We start from the raw sequence: 24,379 nt of genomic DNA on the forward strand, positions 1-24,379 counted from the left end.
CACACCTCAGGTGGTGTCTCAGTGGACAATTCTGGAACCACCAAGCAGACTCAGAACAGTCTCCATGGAGAATGGCATTCACAGGCTGGGCTCCAGTGATTCCAACAGCAGCAGCTGTTACAATACATTTTTAATTAAATTGAAAGGCAAACTTATGAAGAAATAAAGGCTATTCAAATAAATACAATGCGTTTTTCTGAAATATATTATCATGCTTACTGGAAATTAGCCCAAGGGTGTAAAATAAAGGGAATATCAATGGGAATTTGCTATCAAGTCAAAGATCCTGAAGGCGTATCTCTGCACTAACTTCCAAGACACGTGACACTCACAGTTGGCACTCTGTGAGTGTTTCTGACCCTCCATTCTGGGGCAGCTCATTCTGGTGGGTTCCTTCAGGTGTAGAAGTGCCATGTGGTCACCATATTCAGCACTGGGCTGAGAACTCTTAGACTGTTGAGCCCATGATGTGTGATTCACTCTGCCTAGCCCCGTGAGTTGAAGGGCCTGACCTGCACTAGCTGATGGTCCAGAGATGGCTCCTCTGAGGACAAAGCAGGGTGGGCTAGAGGGCAGATGCCACCCATAAAGAGAACTGTGGCCAGAAGGGGTTTTGCCTGGTAATCCAGTCCTCAGTCCATTTTAATTCTCCTGCCTTTCAGAGACCTGGAACCCTGGATCTGCTTTCACTGTGATGTTAGTGTCACAGAAATAATACTTCAAACGAAGAAGAGAGGGCTACAGATATGCAGAGAACTTCCATATTTGCTCTAGACATGAGCTCCCCTGGGCTACCTGCAGAGCACTGTAACACGGGATCTCTCACAGCAGTGTAGTGGCAGGCAAGGCTAGATGTGCAGAGAGAGAGAGAGAGGAAGGAAGGGAGGGAGAGAAAAGAAAAGTCCCACTTCTGAGAAAAGAGTTCTTTACAGTCAGATCAAACACAAAACTAGAGGAGCAGCGCATGGAACAATCTCTATTCTCATTCATCTGTCACAGGAGACGGGAACACACGTGCTAAAACAGCATTTGCCAGCGTTAAGAGCTCACATTTTTCACAAAGACTTTACCCAACAGAATCGGGTGGTTGACTTGATCCACAAGTGGTTCATAAAAAGCCACTGTCTCCACCACCTGCCATCCCCACCCCCCTACACACACTCAAAAGCTGGGTTTCATAGCCCTATGACCCTGATCACTAAAAACCCCCTGGAGGCTGGCCAACTGGCCTCCTGCCTGAACGTGGTTCATCCCGGGGCGGCTCCAGGCTGCACACAGGCTCAGTGTGCTCCAGCCACGGGCAGCTGTCTGAGCTCCTCGCCCAGCAGCCCATGTAGCTGCCCTCCTCCTGGCCCAGGTGTGGGGAGCCTCCAGGCCACCTGGGGTAGTGCTCCCTCTTGGGGACCCTAAGCATCAAACAGAACTAGAGGTGACTGCACTGGGCGACCAGTTGGCTGGAGAAAGAATGTCGTCAGTATCCTTTCTTGGTCTTCTCTGGCCCTTTGTTCTCCCAGAACAAAGCTTTCATGATGGAGAAGCCATCCTCATCTTTAGGGGGAGGTCTGGAAATCAGAACCTGAGGGTAGGAAGCCCTTCCCTTCCTGCAGCCCTTACAGCTTTGATGTCACTTCGGTTTCTGGTGAACACCTGGATTTGGAAGCGGTTGGAGGAGAGCACTCATGGCTTGGAAGTGGTCCAGGACTGTCAGGCGATCAGACGCACCTGGAATGTTAGACGTTTAAATCAAGGGCTGGTAAATTACAGCCCACAGGCTAAGGCAGCCCCACGGCCTGTTTTTATACAGCCAGCAAGCTAAGTGTCATTTTTATATTTTTGAAAAGTTGTAAAACAAACAAAAAAAGAATATGCAACAGAGACATATGTGGCCTGCATAGCCTAAAATATTTACCTTTTACTGAATCAGCTTGCCAGCCCCTGGTAAATGGAGATGCTAGGGATGACAAAATGTCTAAAGTTTACGAGCAAAGGTAAGGATGCAAATGAATCCCTGTAAGCATTCATCTTCGGTTGAAAATAACACCAGCGGAGCAGGCACATGGCTCCCCTCTGACCCGGCCCTGCCTGCTTATTATGGGATGTGGTTTCTTAGGGTGATGAGGCTGAAGTTTCCTAGATGAAATGAATGGGGATTGTATAACGTGGAGGGATGTGATGCAAGTTTTGTGTCAAGTTGGCTGGACCCTTTCAAGGTCTGTCTGACAAAGGGATAGAAGAAATGCTCTTGAAATGCACATTTTAAAGTGTCCCACCTACACTTGGATGACAGCCCAGCTCCACCGGTCGCCCTCTGCATGGCCTGGACTGGGACTACGGCTGTGTGGGCCGGAAGAGCTGGATTCTTGCTCCGCCTTATCCCTTCTTTGCTGTGTGCACCTGTTCTACCTGAGCCTCAGCTTTCTCATTTGTAAACTGGAGAACCACCAGCCTTGACTCTCAGAGTGCAACCTTGGACATTAAGTGAAGTGCTGTCTGTGAAGGAGTTTGTCAGGGTGAATTACACAAACTTGGAGACCAGGATGGCAGTGAGACTCACTGCCTTCCTCAACAACGTCTGGACCAAGGAGCAGGAGCTGGTCCCATCCTTCACCACCCAGAACTCACTATAATTCTGCCCACACTCAGCCCCTACGCTACGTACAAGGCTAGATCAACACAGCCTACAACCATCCGGTGCCCCTCTGAGACCATGGGAACCCACCCAGCCACCCCCAGGACTCCAAGACCCAAGCCTGGAGTGGATGGAGAAAGTATGAGCACCTCCATGCCCCAGAGAGAGGCCCCTCCCCTGTGGCCCCCAATAAAAATGTGAAAATGGAATAAATAATATAATACACAAATAAAAAACTAGAGAATATAACAAAAAAAAACAAGCAGACGCATGGCTACAGAAAGGAAACTAGTGGTTGTCAGTGAGGTGGGGGAAGGGAGGGGCAAGGTAGGGATAGAGAATTAAAAGGTAAAAACTACTATGTGTAAAATAAATAAGCTATGAGAATATATTATACAGCACAATGGGGCTGATGTTACTTTGTAACAACTTAAATGGAATATAACCTTTAAAAATTGTGAACCACTATGTTGAACACCTGAAACTTATATAATACTGTACATCAACCATTGTTGTTCAGTTGCTAAGTCATGTCTGACTCTTTGTGACCCCGTGGACTGCAGCGAGCCAGGCTTCCCTGTCCTTCACTATCTCCCAGAGCTTGCTCGAACTCATGTCCATTGAATCAGTGATGCTATCTAACCATCTCATTCTCTGTTGCCCCCTTTTCCTGCCCTCAATCTTCGCCAGCATCAGGGTCTTTTCTGATGAGTAGGCTCTTTGCATCAGGTGGGGAAAGTATTAGAGCTTCAGCTTCAGCTCCTTGCTGTCTAAAGGCCTCTAAGCATATTCTCCAACATCAACCATACATCAGTTAAGAAAAAAAGAATAAGTTCAATGAAGGTAAGGACATTTTATGCTTTACTTATCTTTGTATTCGTTGAGGTTGGTAACTACCCTGTACATAGTAGAAACTCAAATACATTTGTTGAATGAAATAGATAAATAAATTACACGGAGGTGGGGTCCACTTTCCAGTCTTGTGGTCTAATAGCAGCAGCCAGGCTGGGCGGTCACTGCCACACACTGCTTACTCTTTGATCCTGAAGCCACACTTGCGGCCCTCAGCCAGAGGCAGGATGTGTATGAGCTTTATCAAGCAGCCCTACCCCAGTAAATATTCCCAGATGCCCTGGTGGGAGCTGGGAGAGGAGGAAGCTTTTGAAAAATCTTCTCAGAAATTTCCACCATGAAGCCCCACCTCCCAAGTTAAGTCCCCCAAGCTCAACTCCTCCCAGGAACCCACTGAGAAGGAAAGGCCCTGAAATTCCCAAACCTTTAGCTCATTCCGAGCAACAAGCTCACCAGACGCTTCTGCACAGTAAGCGATGTCACACACAGACTCCTCCCCGTCTTTTCCTGATGTGGCTCCTCCAGCCCCAGCTTATTCACTCTGCCTGGCCCATCTGGAAAGGCCTGGGGTGCAGCGAATGGCTTCCAAAGGTCTGAAGTTCATGAAATGCATCATTTCTAAAGTCATTCTAGAAAGAGATTAGAAGCTTCCAGTGGGAGGTAAAGAGAACCTCTCCCTCCAGAAGCCATTAACCTTCCCGCATCTTAGGGGGTGCTAGACAAGCAGTTTGGAAGGAGATCGGACCCAACTGGGGACCCAAGGAGAATCACTTTGGGAGTGAGCCTGGTAAGTCAGTCTCTAAGAGTGTGTGCCTCAGCTGTCACCAAGAACACTACTGGCTCCCAGCCTGAGATGGGAGAGGGCACAGGATAAGAGTGGTGACTCTCACTCAGCACATCCTGCACCCCAGGCCCAGCCTGGTTCAAGCTCCACCTCATCCAGTGCTCACAACGACCCGGTGAGACAGGCTCTTTATTAGCCCATTTCACAGATTAGGAAGGCAAGGCTCAGAGAAGGTAACTGAGGCCAGTAGCCAACAAGTGTCAGGAGTAGGATTTGACCCTCTGTGTCCAACCCCTATGCTATGCCCCCAGAGAGGGGCTGAGGCATTGGTCTTCAGAGAAAATTGAATGATCCCCCAGATGGGAATTCAGAAATGGGCTTAGCAGCCATGGGGCAAGTGATACATGTGATTTGGGAGTGTGGGGAGGAATGAGAGTCAGACTTGGGGCAGGCCCTGGCCCGGGCTTGGACTTTCCATGTGGTGGTGAAGTCTCTGTGGCCATCCCCACTGAGGCCCCACCTCCCTTTCCTTGGCTCCCTGTCCATCTTTTTCTAGGGGGGCAGCCAGGCCTACTGCGCAGTTCAGAGCACAGTGGAGTTAGTCCTTCGGCCTTGGCATCCCACCTGCTCTGCTTTCCTCTTTTCTGCAAGAGGAGGAAATTCCATTTTATCTGAAAACGCTTGGGCATCAAGGCTCTTAGGAGCCTGGGTGCAGGCCTAGGTCTGGGAGCTGCAGCCCAAAATGTGAAGCATGGGAAAGGCTGTCCACCCCTTCCTCACGCTTCCTCCCACCTGCAAGTCAGTGGGAGGCCTGCTTGAGACAAACAGCACTTCACCATTTATTTTTCCTTTCTTCTGTTTTTTTAAAACACTTATGTCCCATAATAGCTGGTATTCCTCAGTGTTTACTCGCATCATTATACAGCTCTTATTCCTTAAATGTTTGCTTAACATTTTTTGCAGAGCGAAGGAGAAAGCTCCATGGGCCTTTGCGAACAGCTGCTTCCCAAAGGCAAAGGAGGAAAATGCTAAGGTGAGAGGGTTCGGGTTCCTGGGGACCCTGGCTGAGCCCTGAGAGGTTTTCCCAGCAGCCCAAGGGCTGCAGCTCATTTCCAAGGCCATGACACAGCTGCCTTCAGAGTCCAGTCACTGACCAGTCTCTGGGGCCTTGAAGGCCATGGAGGCTGTTAGAAAAAAGGTCATCTCACTTCCTACCCAGAAGCATTTGCTGGAAAGTGCCCATAACAGTGGGGCAGTCCAAATGACCCACACCCCAGTGGGGCCACTGCACTGAGGCCCCAGCAGGGCAGATGGTTCCCTGGCGAGCTCTGAGACCAGGACTGGCTCTGGAATAGCCAGATAGCACCCCCAGCCAGGCATCTCCAGTAACTTCTTGGCAGGTCAACTACATGGTCTCTCCTGCAGCCCCTTCTCCTAGAATTGACACATTTTATTTGCAAAACTCCTTGTGATTTTCAGAACACTTTCACACACATTTTTTATTTGATCTTCACATTTCCCTGGAAGAAATGAATGTAACACCCTCCTCCCCATTCTCCCCCTGGCATGCAGAACACACATCTGCTAATGTTTCTCCTCCAAGGCACCCTTTAGTGATCCCCCATGTCCTTTAGGGTCAAGCCTAGCCCCTGGCACCTCCAGGGCCCTTCCCTCATGCCTACGATGGTGCCCACTCATTAAACCACTTGCCTAAGAATCATCATAGGGCTTCCCAGGTGGCTCAGTGGTGAAGAACCCACCTGCCAATGCAGGAGATTTGGGAGACTCAGGTTCAATCCCTGGGTCGGGAAGATCCCCTGGAGAAGGAAATGGCAATCCACTCCAGTATTCTTGCCTGGGGAATCCCATGGACAGAGGAGCCTGGAGGGTTACAGTCATGGAGTGGCAAATAGTCATATATGACTGAGCACACGTGCGCACGCGCGCACACACACACACACACACACACATACACACACACACACATATATCCTCATCTCAAATCCACTTCTGACCAACATGCTCTAAAACAATTGTGAGGATTAAATGAGATTATGTGAGTCAAACAGTGCCTGGCATACGGCAGGAGCTTACTAGAAGGGAGCTACCTTGATTACTATTCCTGCCAGAGCCAGTGCCCGGTAGGGCCAGCCCAGGCTGCGTAAGCATGGTCTCAGGCTAAGCCAGCACTAAAATGCACCTCCCAGCGCTGACCTCATCCTGCCCGGCCCAGGAGGAGGTAATTCAAGCAGAGAAGTTGAGCGTGTGCCCAGTTCACAGCCACCCATACGGAGGCTCGTGAAACACCACCCACGGCAGCTCTCTTGTGAATACAGCGCTCTGATTGTTCCAAGTAACCAGGAAATGTTCCTGGGTAATAACTAAGCCCTCAGCAAAAAGAAACCAAGAGGCTGGAAACCTGGGTGTCTGAGGATAGGCAATCAAGTGTGATTTAAGAGATGCCAAAAATCTCTGCTTTCTAAACTCACAGCTTGCCCCAAAGCCCCTGCTGTCCCCAGCCAAGGTCCCTGAAATTTCCTCATTAAAAATCCATTCCTTGGAGGTTTTTTTTGTTTTTTTTTTTGGTGGGGGGGGGGCGGATTCTTTGTGTGTATGTGTGCGTGGTGTCTCACAGCAAGGAGGAATAGAACCCACGCCTTTCCCCTGCGTTGGGAGTGCCCAGTCAACCACTGGACCACAAGGGAAGTCCTCCCTTGGAGGTTTTATTTTTTTTAATTAATTAATTTATTTTAATTGGAGACTAATTACTTTACAATATTGTAGTGGTTTTTGCCATACATCGACATGAATCAGCCATGGGTGTACATTTGTCCCCCATCCTGAACCCCCCTCCCACCTCCCTCCCCATCCAATCCCTCAGGATCATCCCAGTGCACCAGCCCTGAGCACCCTGTCTCATACATCAAACCTGGACTGGCAATCTGTTTCACATACGAGTTTTGAGTACGAGTTTAGAATTAAACGACCTGAGTTCAGCTTTGGGCTCAATCATCCACAAGAGGAGTGTGTGTGCTTAGTCGTTCAGTCACGTCCGACTCCTTGCGACCCCATGGACTGTAGTCCGCCAGGCTCCTCTGTCCTTGGGGATTCTCCAGGCAAGAATACTGGAGAATGCCCTCCTCCAGGGGATCTTCCCAACCCAGGGATCAAACCCAGGTCTCCCACATTGCAGGCGGATTCTTTACCATCTGAGCCACCGGGAGACGTGTCCAAATTAAGTTCACATCTCAAGGAGAGCACAACTGGGCACAGAAGTCTCCAGGTACGAGTTGGTTGGTGCCTACTCCAGGTGCATACCACACGTAAGGGGGTTTGTGCCATTGAAACAGTCAACTGCTAAGTTCCTAGGGATAGAAAGTAGAACAGTGTTCGAGAGGTTGGAGGAGGGGGAGTGAGGTGTTATTTTGGGGGGTTCAGGGTTTTAGTTTAGGAAATGGAAAGAGTTCTATGGTTGGATGGTGTTGATGTTCCACAATGTGAATATACTTAATGCCACTGAACTGTACCCTTAAAAATGGCGAAGATAGTATATTTTAGGTTGTGTACATTTTAGTACAATTGAAAAAAAAAAAAAACCCACTACAATAAGCCAAAGACAAAGGTAGCTCTGATGCTCACTGTGTTGAAAAGGCTTAAGGGGCCTGGTCCCAAGATCCCAAAGGCCTCGAGAGGAAACACCTGAAGCAGATGCTGGCCAGGCCAGCCTCCCCAGGGCGTGCAGTGCGGGGAGGGGGAGTAGGAAGGAAAGATGGGCCCGGAAAGAGGAACAAGCAGGGAAGGGAGCCCTCAGCCCAGCACTCCTGGAGAATGTATGGAAAACCTTTGTCACCTTCCACATTTCAGATGAAACAAGGCAGATGCAGGGGATTAGGGGATAAAAAGGAAAGGACCTGTGGTGCTCAGCTTCCTGGTTTTCTACAAGGACCACTGAGTATGGCATCCATGGGTAGGTCCATGCCAGGTGGGCTCTGACAGTCAGTCGACCAACACGTATCTCCAGGTGTGCACCAGGAAATGCGCAGGTACAGTCCTGTGTGGTGGGGAATCAGGCGAGGGGCCCATTCAGGCTGGAAGTGGCAGGATTATCCAGGAAGGCTTCCTGGAAGAGGCAGCCTTCCCTGAGTGTGGAAGGAGTTGGGGAGAGTATTAGAAGGGACTTGGGGGGGACCAAGGAGTAGGTTCCCAGGTTAGCGGGAGCCTCTTATATTCGCTTCACACACCCCGCCCCCCCCCCCCCGCCTCAATTTGTCTGGGGTCCTGCTGATTGATTACAAACTACAGGAAAGACAGACTCTCCTCCCCAAGGCCTTGATGGTCCACTTAGTTGCCCCCTTAAGGATTCAGCAAATAAGTAATTACTAAGACTGACTCAGCAAGAAAATGAAATATCTCTTGGGGAGGGGGCAGACAAATTCCCTACATAATGAAGGGAATTACATAGGCCCTTCATTGCCCCCAGCCCATGAGAGAGGGACAGAGGGTGGCAGCCAGTGATTATGCTTTGTTTCTGCAGCATGCCCTTTCCAGAGAGACCAGGGCCACGTCCTTCAGATAAACACCCGCCCACACAGCTGGAGCACAGGATGTATCCTCCAAGCCGTCCTGCACAGAGGCCTCGGCTGCTTACACCCGTACTTAACTGCGTCCCAAGGGGAATTTCAAGTGATGCTCTGGCCAGGATGCCCAAAGGATAGCAATGGACCCCTCTGGAGACAAGAAGCCTCCTGCCCTGGCTCACGTCCTGGGCCCTGCTTTTTCTCTCTGTCTTCGCTGGCGACAGTCTCTCAGGTGGTTCCCTTGAGCCCTTGGGCCAAGAAGAGAGAATGGTCACACCCTGACCTCCAGGAACCCTCCTCCCAGCTCCTGTTGTGTATCTTCCTTTCCCAGGGCTCCTGGTGTGTGACTTTCAGGACCAGGGGAAGAATGTGGTCTCTCCTTCTGAAACTGCAGACTTTAGCCTGACTCCTCGAGACAGTGCCGGGGGGAGAGGGGAGCCCTGTGGGAGGGATGAGGTGCGAGGCGGTTGTCATGCGCCTGTGAGGGCTGCACACGCTCCCGTCATCCTCAAACCACCACGGAGGCTGGAGGAAACCCACATGTGGGGAGACCCTTGACCGCAGTTAGGAAGTCGGGGGCAGGTCTGGCTGAATTCAAAGCTTTTAACTCACTAAAATATGCTGTTCCCCTGAGATGGGGATGAATCTTCTGTGAGCAGGTAGCAGAAACCAAATTCAAATGTGGGTGTTTTGTTTTTCAGTAAACATCACATTTTGCTGCTTTGTGGAGGCCGGGCAGACCGCCCTTCTAGCCTCTCAGCCCAGCTACATGCTAGTCTGCATGTTTTCTCTGTCTCCTTCTCCCTGTGTCTCTGCCTCTGTCTCTCTTACTCTCTATTTCTATCTCTCCCTCCCTCCCTTCCTTAGTCACCGTCAACAAGTTTGATTTCCCCAGTAGAGAGTTTTACAGCCGTAATAATGTAGTCCATCTTCTGGAGTTTAGGGCACCCTTATATATTATCTCATTTGTCTTTGCAGCATTTCTGTAAGGTGAAGGCTTGACAGAAATAGTAAAACAAGAGGCGAGAGCTATAAAAGGACTTTCGTGAGGTTCTGTGCGAGAGCAGGGTGGGTGTTGGGGGTGTCTGAGACCAATGCTTCCAGAAGACCCACTGAGCCTGGCATGTGAGGCTTTGTAGCAGCCTGCACTCTTCCAACCAGCCTAGAAGTGTTTTAAGAACAAAAGATGTGATGTGGAAGCAACGTGAATTAACTCTGCCTGGGGCATCCTCTGAAATGACCATGTGACACTGGTGTTCAGCCTTGAAGGATGAGCAGCACATTTCTGTTTCAACTACAGGAAAAACAAGAAAGATCTGGGACAGAGAAGGGCCGGTATCCCAGCTCGTTTGGGCTCACGGAGCTGCATAACCAGGTGCCTGCAGTGGGCAGTGGAATAAAGATGAGATTCCAGAAGACTTGGTGATTTTTCCAGGGGGCAATGCTGTGAGTTCTAAATGTTCTAAACCAAGGGATTTAGAACATGATCCTGCCCATGAGGAGCTTATAACCTAGTTGAGAAAATAAGATCAGGTAGACACTAAACCACTGAAAGCTATTGCTTTAGAGAATATAATTCTGAGTCCTACTGAAATAGCATTCCAAAGAAAGGAGAGATCAAGTGTGGGCAAGGCAAGTCCAAGAAGTCATCACAAGAGAGGGGGAGGAGACTTTGATGGAAAGGAAAGCATTTAGGTGGGCAAAATGGGGAGGAACCTGTGGGGAAACTGAGGGAAGGCCTGGCGTGGGAGCCCCTTAGGCCCCTGTCCTCTTAGCGTTGCATTTGTCCCCAGGCCACCCCCCTTTCCCATCACCCTGCCCCCATGATCCTGCCTCGACCCACAGACTGATACTCAGGTAGAATATAATGGATCATCGTATCACTCTCTTAGGTGAAAAGTCTGCCGTGGCTCCATTCTGGGTGGAAAGAAAGTAAATCAAGTGGTGTGGGAGGGATCCAGGTCCCTGAAGAGGAGGATGGAAATGTTGTAAGTCCCTGAACTAGATTTCCTGCCTGCCTGCTCCCTTTCATTGGCAAATCCAGGCTCCAGCTGTTTCTCATGCCTGGAACCTCTTGAGACACTGGCTAGCCCAGGGGACTCTAGAGAGATTGAAACATACTGGTCTTCAACAATTAGTTTTTGAATGAATGACTAAGTGAATGAATGAATGAATGAGAACCTGAATTCCCTTTCCTTTCCCCTCCATCACTCATCACAGGTAGCTCACCAGGGTGCTGTGTCCATCTGTCGTTTCTTGGTATCCTCAGGGGATTGTTTCCAGGATGGATGTCTAAATCCATGGATGTTCAAGCCCCTTATATAAAATGGTGTAGTATTTGCATATAACCTACACTCATTCTCCTGTATACTTTACATCATCTCTAGATTACTTACAAGAACTCGGTTGTTGGTCATCCAGTTGCTAAGTCATGTCCAACTCTTTATGGCCCCACAGACTGTAGCCTGCCAGGCTCCTCTGTCCATGGGATTTCCCAGTCAAGAATACTGGAGTGGGTTGCCATTTCCTTTCCCAGGGGCTCTTCCCAGGCCCACGGATCAAACACACGTCTTCCACATTGCAGGTGAATTCTTTACCATTGAGTCACCAGAGAAGCCCTTTACAATACCTAATATAATGTAGATGATAGGTAAATAGAAGCTCCAAGCAGCAAATTCAAGTTTTGCTTTGGGGAAATTTGTGGAATTTTCTTTCTCTCCAAGTATTTTCCATCTGCTGTTAGCTGAATCTGCAGATACTGAAGGCTGAATTCACTCAACTCTGGACAAACGCAGTTCTAAGTAGTTTGTTCATATTCTCTCTCACATCCTTGAGTGTATTCATGCACATCTGACAGCTGAGAAAATGTTCAGGGAGGCTGTAAATAATACCGATGATAATAATAATGTCAGTGATAGCTGACTCTCATTGAGCACGATCTATGTGTCAGGCACCGTCCAAATGATGTAAACACGTTATTCCACTTAACCCCACAACAATCCTATGAAGTAGCTGTTTTGAAGATAAGGAAACTGACAGAGAGCTAAGTGATGCAGCAAGTTCTCACAACAAGTGAATGAATGAAAATAAATGGGCACTAAGAAAGCGGGTACAATCAACAAAAACAGAAAATCATTTCCATCCCCTTCTCAAATGGGGTCCATCTCCCAAACAAGGTGAGTGGCCGTGAACAGGTTTGGGCCCTAGCGCCCCCCAGACTCAGAATCATTGAGATTGCTCCCCGAGTCACCTCCTCCCACGTTGGCACAGCAACCAACCTGAAGCTGTAGCTCTTCAGATGATAAGGGCTCTGGGAATGGCTTGGAGGAGGAGAGTTAATTAGTTCACAGCAAACAGAGCAGGAGCGTGATTACTCCCACCGCAGGGAGTTGATGGCATGTGATAAAGGCTAAGCCAGCCCCCAGGAAATTCAGTCCCTCTGCAACTGCACAGATGGAAGGACAGGGGACCTCCTCTTCTTCCTCCAGGGGCCAGAGTCACCATCCAGAACAGAGTGGGATTAAAGAAGCCTCTCTCCAAGTTGCACCTGGGCCACCCCACCCCACCCTGCCCTGACTGGATTACAAGGGGACTGTCAGCGATCTTGTGGGTCCTGACCTCACTGCAGTGGAGCATAGGGTATACAGAAGGCTGGGCTGTCCAGCAAGGCACCCGGCTTTCTGTTTCTGTTCTATTGCCTGTATACTCTGAGAGACTCACTTGGACTTTCTAAGGTTACATGACCAGCCATGCAAAAGGAAGAGCTCAGGTGTGAAGGAAAAGAGCCTAGGTTCAAATCTTGACTTTTTCATTCACTAGCTGTGTGACCTTGGTTGAATTTCATAACATCTCTGATGTTTTCTTTAAAATATCAGTTTTAAAATATTTTCTTTTAAATATCAGCATCAGTTTTCTTTAAAAATAAATAAATAACATGGAAAAAAAAACTTACCTAACATATTAAATAGCATATATAGCTATTATATAACTAGCATAGCATATATAACTTGCCCAAAACAATCTTACTCAAAAAATACTACTTTCCTTCCCTATCTGTAAAATGGAACTAGTCTCACCTGCCTGTCCCTACCTTACAGGGATTGGTGCCAGTGAGGTGAGGTGTCAAATATGAAGATGTTCTGTGACCTATATCTCTACGGAGTACAGCTTCCTCCATCATTCTTCCAGAAAAAGTGCGACATTGACTTCCCAGCGCTGGCTGGGCTCAGGAGCCATGTGTCAATGATTTAGGGCCTGGCGTGATGATTTTGCCAGTCAGCTCCATAGCAGACAGGAAGTGAGAACACTCACAGCTTACGCTGCAGTCTGCCTGATGGTAAGCAAGCCGCCTCGGTGTTAAGTTGCTTCAGTTGTGTCCAACTCTTTGTGACCCTATGGACTATAGCCTACCAGGCTCCTCTCTCCATGGAATTCTCCAGCCAAGAATATTGGAGTGGGTTGTCCTGCCCTTCTCCGGGGAATCTTCCTGATTCAGGAATCAAACCTGTGTCTCTTATGACTCCTGCATTGCCAGGTGGGTTCTTTACCACTAACAGTATCTGGGAAGCCCAAGCAAGCCTCCTCTAGCTCCAAGTAGAACTCAGGAGAGGAGAGGGAACACCCCCATGCCCTTTGGGGAAGGACTAGGCCTCAGGAGGACAGCTCAGGAGACGAGAGGTCAGAGTGCAGAGTCGATAAACCAGACAGGAACAGAAGGGAATGGCTCTCTGAAGACCTCCTACCAGAGACGGCTGGAGACTGAGCCTCCCAGCAGCCTGCTATGGGAGGATGCAGGGCCAGCCCGAGGGCTCCAGGGAGGCTCTAGGGGTATCATGCCTCTCACCTGGTGCTACGGCACCTGGGGAAGCTGAGGTCCAGAGAACAGGTCCTGGGATGCTGGTGAACACCTAAGAGGGCCCAGGTGTGAAGACAGGGCTGTGCTGGGGGCTGTTGAACAGGATGGTGGACAGGGTGGGTGAGTGGGAAGGAGCCTGGATGGAATGGGTAGGCTATCCCTTCTCCAGGGGATCTTCCCAATCCAGGAATCGAACTGGGGTCTCCTGCATTGCATTGCATTGCATTGCAGGCAGATTCCCCAAGGTCAGGGAAGCCCTCAAAGCACACAGCAGGAACCGGAAAGTCATAGGGCATGAGGTCAGTGAAGGAGCAAACTAAAAAAGCCACACCTATCTCATGATCTTCCTGATCTTTTTTTTTTTTTTAACTTTTATTTTGTATTGGGGTATAGTCCATTAACAATGTTGTGATAGTTTCGGGGTAACAGCGAAAGGACTCAGCCATACATGTACATGTATTCATTCTCCCCCAAGCTCCCCTCCCATCCAGGCTGCCACATAACACTGAGCAGAGTTCCCTGTGCTATACAGTAGGTCCTTGTTGGTTATCCACTTTAAATACAGCAGTGTGTACTGACAACACCACAACCTTGGGCAAAGGCATTCACCCTACCCTCTCAGCCTCATTTCCACATTAGAAAGCCCAAGAAAACAGTAATTACCTGCTTCCATTTCAGAAAGTCTTTAAAGTGATTAACATTGTGGGGATGGCTTTGAACTTCTCAGATAGGAGCTGCTATGGAAATATTATTATTGTTTTAAAAAATAATATGTCTCCCATTGCTGGCTGTTGCTAAAGAGTCTGTTGCCTTATCATTAGGGGTAAATGTTTGTGAGCTGACTAATACAACTCCATTTTTCAGGCTGTTTAATTTAGATGTTAATAAATTCAATACCTTTATCCACTTATTGTCCCAGATAATATCCTTTGGGAATAACTTCTCATTTATGATAGTGACCTGAGCAAGGAGGCTCATACACTGTATTAGGAATGCCTTCAATATGAAATGATGAAAATTGCATTATGAATACAGTTCTCCTGCAAGCTTCCAAATGATCAGAACCACGACCCAGCCCAAACTTCACCATTAAGTTGAATTAACATTCCTGTAAGAACTGTGTAATGCTTGCACAGTCTGATTTTCTGTTTAATTTCTCAACCCAAGCATACTGACTTTTCCATTTAATTGACTTTGCCTCAATCTTTATTCAAAGGGGGGAAAAAAGATACAGAAGAGGAGGGAAAATGACTTCTATTACATCCCTCTGCCCTTCCCCTCTCTGCTGCCTGCACCCCACAGCCCAGGCTGAAGGGCACCTGCCAGAAGAGGCACAGCCCTTGGGCGTCAGGAGGCTGGGGACCTGCACTGAAGGCAGGGAAGAGCAGCATCTCTGTCTCGTGTGACATCAAACACCCTTTCTCAGGGTGAAAGTGTCTGGAGATGGCACCAGGACCATAGGCATTTAGAGATTTGGGGGAAGGGAGGGCTCTTGCCCATCTAGGAGGGTCAGCTCTCAGCCCTGCTCAAAACCCCATCCAGCAGTCTCTCTGGGTCTTGGGGCTCCGTCTTGGGGTCACATGGGCGTGCTAAGTCACTTCAGTCGTATTCAAGTCTTGGCAACCCTATGGACTGCAGCCTGCCAGGATCCCCTGTCCGTGGAATTCTCCAGGCAAGAAGACTAGAGTGGGTTGCCATAGCCTTCTCCAGGGGATCTTCCTAACCCAGTGATTGAACCTACATCTCCTGCATTGGCAGCCGGGTTCTTTACCGCTAGCGCCATCTAGAAGCCCCAGGAGCACATGCAACACAGAACTGCTCTAGGCATTCACAACGGGATGTTGTTGCTTAGTTGCTAAGTTGCGTCTGACTCTTTTGTGACCCCATAGACTGCAGCCTGCCAGGTTCCTCTGTCCATGGGATTCTCCAGACAAGCATACTGGAGTGGGTTACCATTTCCTTCTCCAGGGGATCTTCCCGACGCAGGGATCAAATATGCATCTCCTGCATTGACAAGCGGGTTCTTTACCGCTGAGCCACCAAGGTGTAATCTTTCTCTTTAAAAAGCCCTTTTGAAGAGGACCCCACCAGTCCTGTGGACATCACAGCCCAGCCCCCAAACTGCAGGGAGCCGCAGCCTGTTCCCAGTCCTCCCCATCTCCCCCACCCTCTCCCCATCTTCTCCACCCTGCTCCTTCCTTTCTGTCCCTCCCTCCCTCACCTGCTCTCACTCACCTGGCAGGCTCTCCTCCATCCAAGTTAGGTTTCACACACGCAGTAGACCATCCTTGCCTAAATACTAGTAAAGATAACCCATCAGTCCTCAGTTATCTGCATGGTGATCAAAGGCGGCAAAACCAGCCCAGAACCACAGACACTGCCATTCGGAATGTGGGAGATGGTTTCATAAGCTACAGCTCCCCAGCATGCCTCTGCTAGTTACTGTTCAAATGAACCTCTGCAGGCAGGGTCCCTGGTGTGAGGTGAGTTCCGCGTGGGGCCGAACAAGACTGCAGTGACAAGCACACACAGTCCCTCGACAAAGTGCCACAGTCTCCGGCAGGCCTGGAGGCGGCTCTGCCTGGCTAAGCCTTTCCTCATGTCTGGCTTTACTTGGGAGGCACAAATGGCACCCAAGGACTCAGGACGGGTGGATGGAAAGACTTTTCTTCAAAAGGGAGCAGCCTGGTCAGAGCGTATGCCGAGAGGAGGCATGAAAAAATAAACCCTCGGGATCCAAGCACAGATCAAGCAGTCAGCATGCTTTGGAGCAGACAGCTCTGAATCCCCGTCACGGGGTAGCTTCCCTCTAGCTGTGTGTGCAGAGTCTGCTTCCTCATGTCCGTGTCCCACGCCACCCCCTTACCTCAGCACCTTATCATGTCACATCAGAGTCCCAACCTCCCAGCTCACCTGCCTCCCATTTCCCTTCTGTTACTGACCTGGATCCTGGGACTCTTCAATCAATAGAAATCGATAAGAGTCCAAAAGAGAAATTCAGGCAAGGCTTTTATTGGGACTCGTGCTACAGCAGGAAGGAATGAAAACTAGTAACAGGTGCCTTGCCCACTCCCTGGGGGATGGGGGGACATGCCAGCTGGTTCCTTAAATGGGGTAACAGCAGGCACAGGGTTGGGCAGGGGATGGTCTGCCCACCCCTGTAGTGGTGCAGAATGCGAGGATCACGCACAGTCCCCCGCTTTTGCTCTTGGCAGCTCAGAAGTGGCAGTTGGTTTGTGGCCTTTTTGTATCTTACTGCTTAGTTGTCCCAACTGAGCACGCGTGCAGTTATTTTCAGTCTCTTGTAGTTTCTTCGTATTCTGTTGCTGGAGGAGAGGTTTTTCTAAGTGCAAGGACTCTGGTAAAGGGTCCCAGGTCTCAGGTCCCAGCCTGTCTCCCTTCCACTCCCACAGCTGTATCCACAGGGGTAGAGATAGTTCACTTATGTTTCTCTGCTCACCACCAAAGCAGAGACGAGCCTGGCTGTGCCAAGGTGAGAGGTGGTATAGCAAGTGATCAAGCCTGAAGCCTGGCCCTACCATCTTCCAGCCCGGTGACCATGGACGAGGAACTCACTTCCACTATACTTCAGTGTTCACCCCTATAAAGTGAAAGTGGAAGTGTTAGTTGCTCAGTCATGCCCGACTCTTTGTGACCTCATGGTCTGCAGCCCACCAGACTCCTCTGTACTTTTCCAGGCAAGAATACTGGAGTGAGTGGGTAGCCATTCCCAACCCAGAGATTGAACCCAGTCTCCTGCATTGGCAGGCTGATTCTTTACCATCTGAACCACCAGAGAAGCTCCCCCTCTATAAAATGAGGCCAAAAACAATGGATTGCTTTTGTATGAATTAACATGTGTATAAATTGCTTAGAACATTGTCTGACACACAGTGGTATGTGTTTGCAAGTATTGTTAGTAAAATGTTTACCCCCTTGAGAGCAGAGGCTGTACCCTGCATCCCCAAATCTCTATTCAGCTTATGCGACAAAACAGCAAAATCATTTAACAGAAAGGCACAGGAGAGAAACGAAGTTAGATTCAAGAGCTGGCTGTGTGATCTTGGATGAATTATATGTTATTCAATACAATGACATTTAGTCTCGTGAAAAACTTGCAAGGCTGATGTAAGGCTTGGAATGATGTTTGTAAAACCTTTATTAGCATAGCGTCTGGTGCTACAGGACACTGGATAAATGGTGGCCATAATCTTTGCTATTATTGCTGAAAGAATGAGCGGCGAGTGAGCTGCAGTCTTTCCAAAGCTGGAATTACATCAGTAAATCTTCAGGAAACCTGCATCCCCATGGGCGGGTCCTGCTAAAGGAATTGTGGGGCCCGGTGCAAAATGAAAGCATAGGGCTCCTTGTCCAAAAATATGATTCAGTATTTCAAGATGGCAACAGCACGGCATTACACCAAGCATGGACCCTACCCAGGGCACAGGGGTCATTCCCGCCCCTGGGACTGACCAGCCCTAGTTTCAGCCAAAGGGGCCAAGGCCCTCTTTTGAAGTCAAGAGTCTCAACCCAGAGAATTCTGGGACTTCAGCAGAGTGAGGCTGAGCACGCAGAGCTCCCAAGGCCAGGCCAAGCGTCCCCAGTGACTTGACTTCCCAGCAGTGGCCTTAGCACCTCCTCCTGCATCTGAGACCTCAGTCCACAAGTGGGTGACTCAAGGCAATCCCTTATCTTTGATTAGGTGTGGACCAAAAATGTACTTGGTAGCTGCAACCAACTGAATTACCGACCCTAATCTCTCACTCCCCTCTCAGCGTACTGACTTCAAGGTCAGCCCAAGTGCATCTCACTGCTGCTTGAATTTCATCCACATTACTCACTTTGAACAACAGGAGCAGCTGGGCTTGCCCTCTTGCACACCTGCCTCTCACCATGGGAAGTACACACCCAGGGTGGCCCCTGCCCCCCAAAAGAAGAGAGACACATGAAACAGACCTGGACCCACCTCACAATCTGCAGTCAAGCCCAGATAAACTCAACTGAGATTAAATTAACCCTCCCATAAGCAAGGAACAAATATTCTTTGTTTGGGGTCACTAAGCTTGGGGTAGCTTGTTGAGCAGAGTCACCTTGGCAATAGCTGATAGTTGATATAGTACCTTGCAACCCAAAGAAACTGACACTCATCCCCCCGTCACTCACTGAAAGTAAGGTATCAGGCACAACTTATAGGGGTTTGCAAATAAAACACACACACACACATCCCCCAGGCACAGTCAAGAAACCACCAAGAGGAGAGAGCAAATCTGTGTAACTATTACCTTGAGTCAACAACTCTAGTTTTACCTCCCAATTTCCTTTAAACCATATTCCTGGAAGCCCATTTTCCCTGCCCGTGGATGAAAAGATGGCAGCTCCATGGCTCTCCTGACCACCCCTATGTAATAAACAGTTCTCCAGTCCCCACCATCACAAGTCTTGGTTTAATATTAATAATTAAAATGCCAGCCCTGAGGATTAGTCAAGACTCCACTCTTGATCCAAGCTGGAGACCTCTCCCTCCACTCCTGGATCCCACGCCCTGGGGGCAGTGAGGCTGGACAGGTGGATGTGGTCACTGTCTTCTCCAGCCCCTCCAACCATGGGATTCTACTCCTTCTGTCCAGCTTCAGAACTGGATTGGAACTGGGCTGATGGAGGGAAGAGAAACAGGAAGTGGAGAGCAGAAAATTCTCCCTTGACTGGCACTGCTGGGTGATGTGGCATGACTCCCTCTTAAGTGAAGGAAGATTCTTGTCTCAAGTGCATTTGTGAGGGCACATCTGGAGACACCCTCAAAGCTGGGGCTCTCTTGTCCACAGTTCCCCTGACCTGTGTCAAAGTACCTCCATTCTTGTTGGTTCCTTACTCTTTCCTCAGCCCTAAGCTGTCAGCACTCCCTTCAACTTCTTTCAGCTGGTTCTGTCTGTCCTTCTAGGTGACCCTCTAGGACAGGTCCTAAGATGGCCCACACTAGCCCTCTCTCACACATGGTCAAAAGTGGTCCAGGGTATCACCCTGCACCCTTTGCCCTGGCAGATGCCAGGAGTGCAGGTCAGTCCTGGGGTGGCAGAAACTTCCCAGCCTTGCTCCTCTCCTCACAAAGCTGCTGTCTCTTGCCTTTTATATTTTCAAGGGGGACTCAGACCATGGACTACATACCCTCTGATCTGAAGGGGATCCATATTGAGCTGGGTGATTATATTTAAAACTCTTTCATCTGGACTTGAGGTGAAGGAGGATATATCTTCCATGTCCTTGTATTGGTCATGGTTCAGACAAGAAAATAGAAACCACCTATTCTTTTCATCAGAAAGGTGAAAGAGTATAAGTTTCCCTGGTTGGCAGTACTCTGTGTGTGTTGTCACACATGCCAAGAGACTAAAGCATCCTGACTCCACAGGGAGAAGAAAATGAAGAGCCCACACTTGGAACTTTCCTGGGCTCTGCTGTGTGCCCCTCTTCCCTTGACTGATTTTGATCTATACCCTTTTCCTATTCAGTTCAGTTCAGTCACTCAGTCGTGTCCGACTCTTCGCGACCCCATGAATTGCAGCACACCAGGCCTCCCTGTCCATCACCAACTCCTGGAGTTCACTCAGACTCAAGTCCATCGAGTCAGTGATGTCATCCAGCCATCTCATCCTCTGTCGTCCCCTTCTCCTCCTGCCCCCAATCCCTCCCAGCATCAGAGTCTTTTCCAATGAGTCAACTCTTCGCATGAGATGGCCAAAGTACTGGAGTTTCAGCTTCAGCATCATTCCCTCCAAAGAAATCCCAGGGCTGATCTCCTTCAGAATGGACTGGTTGGATCTCCTTGCAGTCCAAGGGACTCTCAAGAGTCTTCTCCAACACCACACTTCAAAAGCATCAATTCTTCGGCACTCAGCCTTCTTCACAGTCCAACTCTCACATCCATACATGACCACAGGAAAAACCATAGCCTTGACCTTTACAATCTTAATGAGTTCTATGAGTATTTCTAGTGAATTATCAAAACTGAAGTTCTTTTGGAAGCTCTTGAACTTGCAATTGGTGTTAGAAGTGGGAGAAGTCTAGGGGAAAGTCTCCTTTAAATTTCCAGTTGGCTAACTTTGCAGAAATCAGGTGTCAGTCAAATTCTTGGAAAGGCTAGAGGAGAGAGATTTAGGAGTGCCTCTCCAGCCCATCACAGAATTTCAGGTTTATCACCATAGCAGTGATCCTAAAGGTCATGAAGTTGTTGTGCTACCTGGAGTCTGAAAACTGCAGAAACCATTGCTGATGTTCACAGCTTCCCATCAGCCCTGAGGCAGGACACTGACTGGAAAACAGAGAATCCACTGGGAAAATTCAAATTGGGCAGAGCACTCACTACTTCTGCCATGCTGGAAGAGACAGAATAGCTCTGACTGCTACTTGGCTTTCAAATCTAGCTCCAGGGCATCTCATTGGCAGAATTAAACCACTCACCAAACAAGTAAGTCTGAGAACTGGCTTCTAGACTTGTAAAGAGGAGAGCTAAAGAGGAGAGAGCTAGAGTACGGGTGGGGGGCAACGGGGGCAGGGGAGTGGCAATGGATGACTTCTGCTTTGGGCTCAGCAAGAGCTCTCTTTCTTTAAATCCACTTCCTAATTTCCCATCACCACTCTTCAAAGACTTTACTAAGAAGGAGGGGTTTGAGACTCATGTTACTAAATTTTGGAAAACTCCACAGTAAATCCTGCAGTCTCCCCACTCCTTTGAATGATGTATGTATGGTTCACAAGCTTCAGCCACAAGCACCATTTTAACATCACATTTTAACATCACACATGGAACAATTAGGATACACTAACACTTGGAATAATGAAGGTATGAACATCTTGAGTCTGGTCTTTGGAAATAATAGATGTGATCATACAGCCTGATATTCAGGAGAAATCCTTCTCTTTAGGACACTTATTTCCAAAATCTGAAATTAAACGAGATAAAGTAATACTGATTTGGTAAAGGATACCTTATTTACAAAACACTTCATTCGAATGATAAGGATTTTCAGATGTTTACCACTTGTCAAAACAGAGGAAAGAAACTCTACAGTATTAAGAGGTGTTGTGAGTTGAAAACCAATCGTTAGTTCAGGCAAAGTGTCTTAGAAACAGTTATGAAGTCACTGGAGAATTATAACTTGTGTAACACATGGTTTCTATGAAAGGATCTTTTTTAATAAAATAAGACCCAACTATGCATTATGAGTATGGCATGAGTCAGTAAGGGCTTCCCAGAGGTCTCAGGGGTGCATTTCCCATCTCCCTTAGATGCTAATCTCCTAAAGGGAAAGAATCTATTGTCTGTGTTTATCAGTTAGGATGCTTTTGGCTGTAAGAAACAAATATCATATCCCAATCAAAACAACTGAAACAATAAGGATATTGATTATCTTACACATCAAGAAGCCTACGAATATCCCCAGGTAATCGGTTAATTCAGTGTGATGAAGTCATCAAGGACTTACTGCCTTCCACTTTCCCCCTCTTCCATCCTTAGTGTCTGCCTTTCCCCCTCAAAGTAGCAAGATGGCAGCCAACCACACAGCCTCAGGCAGTCACATCACAAAATAGGAGGACAACCTCTTTCCCCATTTCTCTTTTTTCCACAGAGAAAATCTTTCCCTGGAAGACTCCTTTTGTGTGTGTGACTTTCCTTGCAAGGTCCTTAATCAAGGTTGGGCCTTGGGGGTGGCCTACTGGACCAGAAAGGAAGGAAGAGATTGGGAAATGTTATTGGTTCAGCAACTGATAACCAACTCTGCCCCTTCCTGAAGCCACAGCTCAATGTGCTGCACATAGTAGGTGTTCAGTAGACACAAGGTAAGAAGTAAAATATCCAAGAGCCAGCTGGGAGCAGTGCTCACTCAGTCAGTCTCAATGTCCAGGCTTAGTAGCCTCTGTCACAGGCACCAAGAACTAGCCCTATTTTCCTTCTTCCTTTCCTAGAAGCGTCTGGTAAGCCTGGTCCAGGAAACAAGGAATGAAACTATTTCTATGTTTTGTCACTGTCTTGTTTTCCCATCTCCTGCAAGCGCCGACGTACCCAGGCAGTAGGAGCCTGGAGACCCCAGAGGAGAAGAGTTACTGACAGACGCACGGTGATCCCCACAGAGATGAGAGAGCCCGTCCCGGGCTTGACCTCAGGAAAGCCTGCCTTCAGATCAGGAAGTAGAGGGACCTCATTCACATTCCCAGGGAAACTGAGGGCAGCACTCTCGAGATAAAACAATTGCATCATGCAGGGCCCTTTAGAGGAGCTGAAACTCAATGGCTTTCAAGAGAAGACAACAGTCGTTCAGAGGTGAATGGTGTTGGATTTGCAAAGGTCCCCATCCTCAACGGGGACACATGGGCCAGATGCCTCCTCTTTCTTCAAGATGGAGATGGGACTCACTAAAATATCGCAGCCTCTTCCACTTGCCTTGGTGACCGAATCTCATTGATCTCAGCAGTTACTTGGCCTCTGTCTGTGTCCACTCAGCTTCCTTCAAGAAAGCACAGAAAAGTGAGATTTCAGCAAAGATCATGGGAAGGGAGGAGTTTGGACACAGACTTAGCCCCAGCTGACCCCGTGGTGAGAGCTGGAGCAGCCCAGAGGGTGCAGACCATCAAGGCAGAAGGAAAGCATTCATTTTATACCTAAGGAAACAGGAGCCCCAGAGAGGTATACAGGTACTTTGGCTCATTGGAGAGGCTAATGAGCCCACTCTCCACTCCTAATTAGTTGTATAATCTTGGACAAGTTGCATAACCACTTTGAATATTGGTTTCTTCATCTGTAAAATGGAGTTAATTATGTGGACTGCGCAGAACTGCCTCCAGCATTAAAAGAGATACACCAGGTGGGGGTGGCTCTTCCTGGACTGCGACGTCACCGTGACCATCTCCCTTCCTACTCCTCTCCCCACTCTGCCTTGGGGCTCCTGGCAGCAGCAAGAGGCTGTACTTTGTTGCAGCGCAGGTGTTCTCTCTCCCCAACACAGCCCTGAGCCTCCCAGTCAGGGGCCATGAGGCAGGCAGGGAAGCCCTCCCATGAGTCCCCGCACTCGGAGCATCAGCCAAGGTCTGGATGGTTCCTTGGAGGAATCACAGGTGCACCTCTGCCCACCCCACTCTCTGGGAGCTGTCTTTTATTTACCCCCACAAAGGGGCACAGCTGCTGGTGTTAGGTCCGGGCTCCTTCCTCCTGCCTCTTTCTTCCCAACCACCCAGCCTGGGTCTGCCCTCATAGGGGCTGCTCTCCCTACCCCCAGCTTCAACCACCTGGCAGGAGCAGTTTTGACCTTCAGAGACCGAGGACACCAGCCCCACCTCCCTCCCACCTCACCCTGGGAGTGCCAAGACGGGACCCACCCGTGTCCCAGTCATACTGCAGTCAGTGATTATCTAAGTGAGAACAACAGCCCACGTGGACCATTCTGGAAGCATGTCCTCCGGGAAGTCACTGTCTGTAGAGATGAGCTGCTGCTGCTGCTGCTAAGTCGCTTCAGTCGTGTCCGACTCTGTGCAACCCCAGAGACGGCAGCCCACCAGGCTCCTCTGTTCCTGGGATTCTCCAGGCAAGAATACTGGAGTGGGTTGCCATTTCCTTCTCCAATGCATGAAAGTGAAAAGTGAAAGTGAAGTCGCTCAGTCATGCCCGACTCTTAGCGACCCCATGGACTGGAGCC

The sequence above is a fragment of the Bos indicus genome, chromosome 16, assembly GCF_029378745.1.
Source record: "Bos indicus isolate NIAB-ARS_2022 breed Sahiwal x Tharparkar chromosome 16, NIAB-ARS_B.indTharparkar_mat_pri_1.0, whole genome shotgun sequence".
Lineage (NCBI taxonomy): Eukaryota > Metazoa > Chordata > Mammalia > Artiodactyla > Bovidae > Bos > Bos indicus.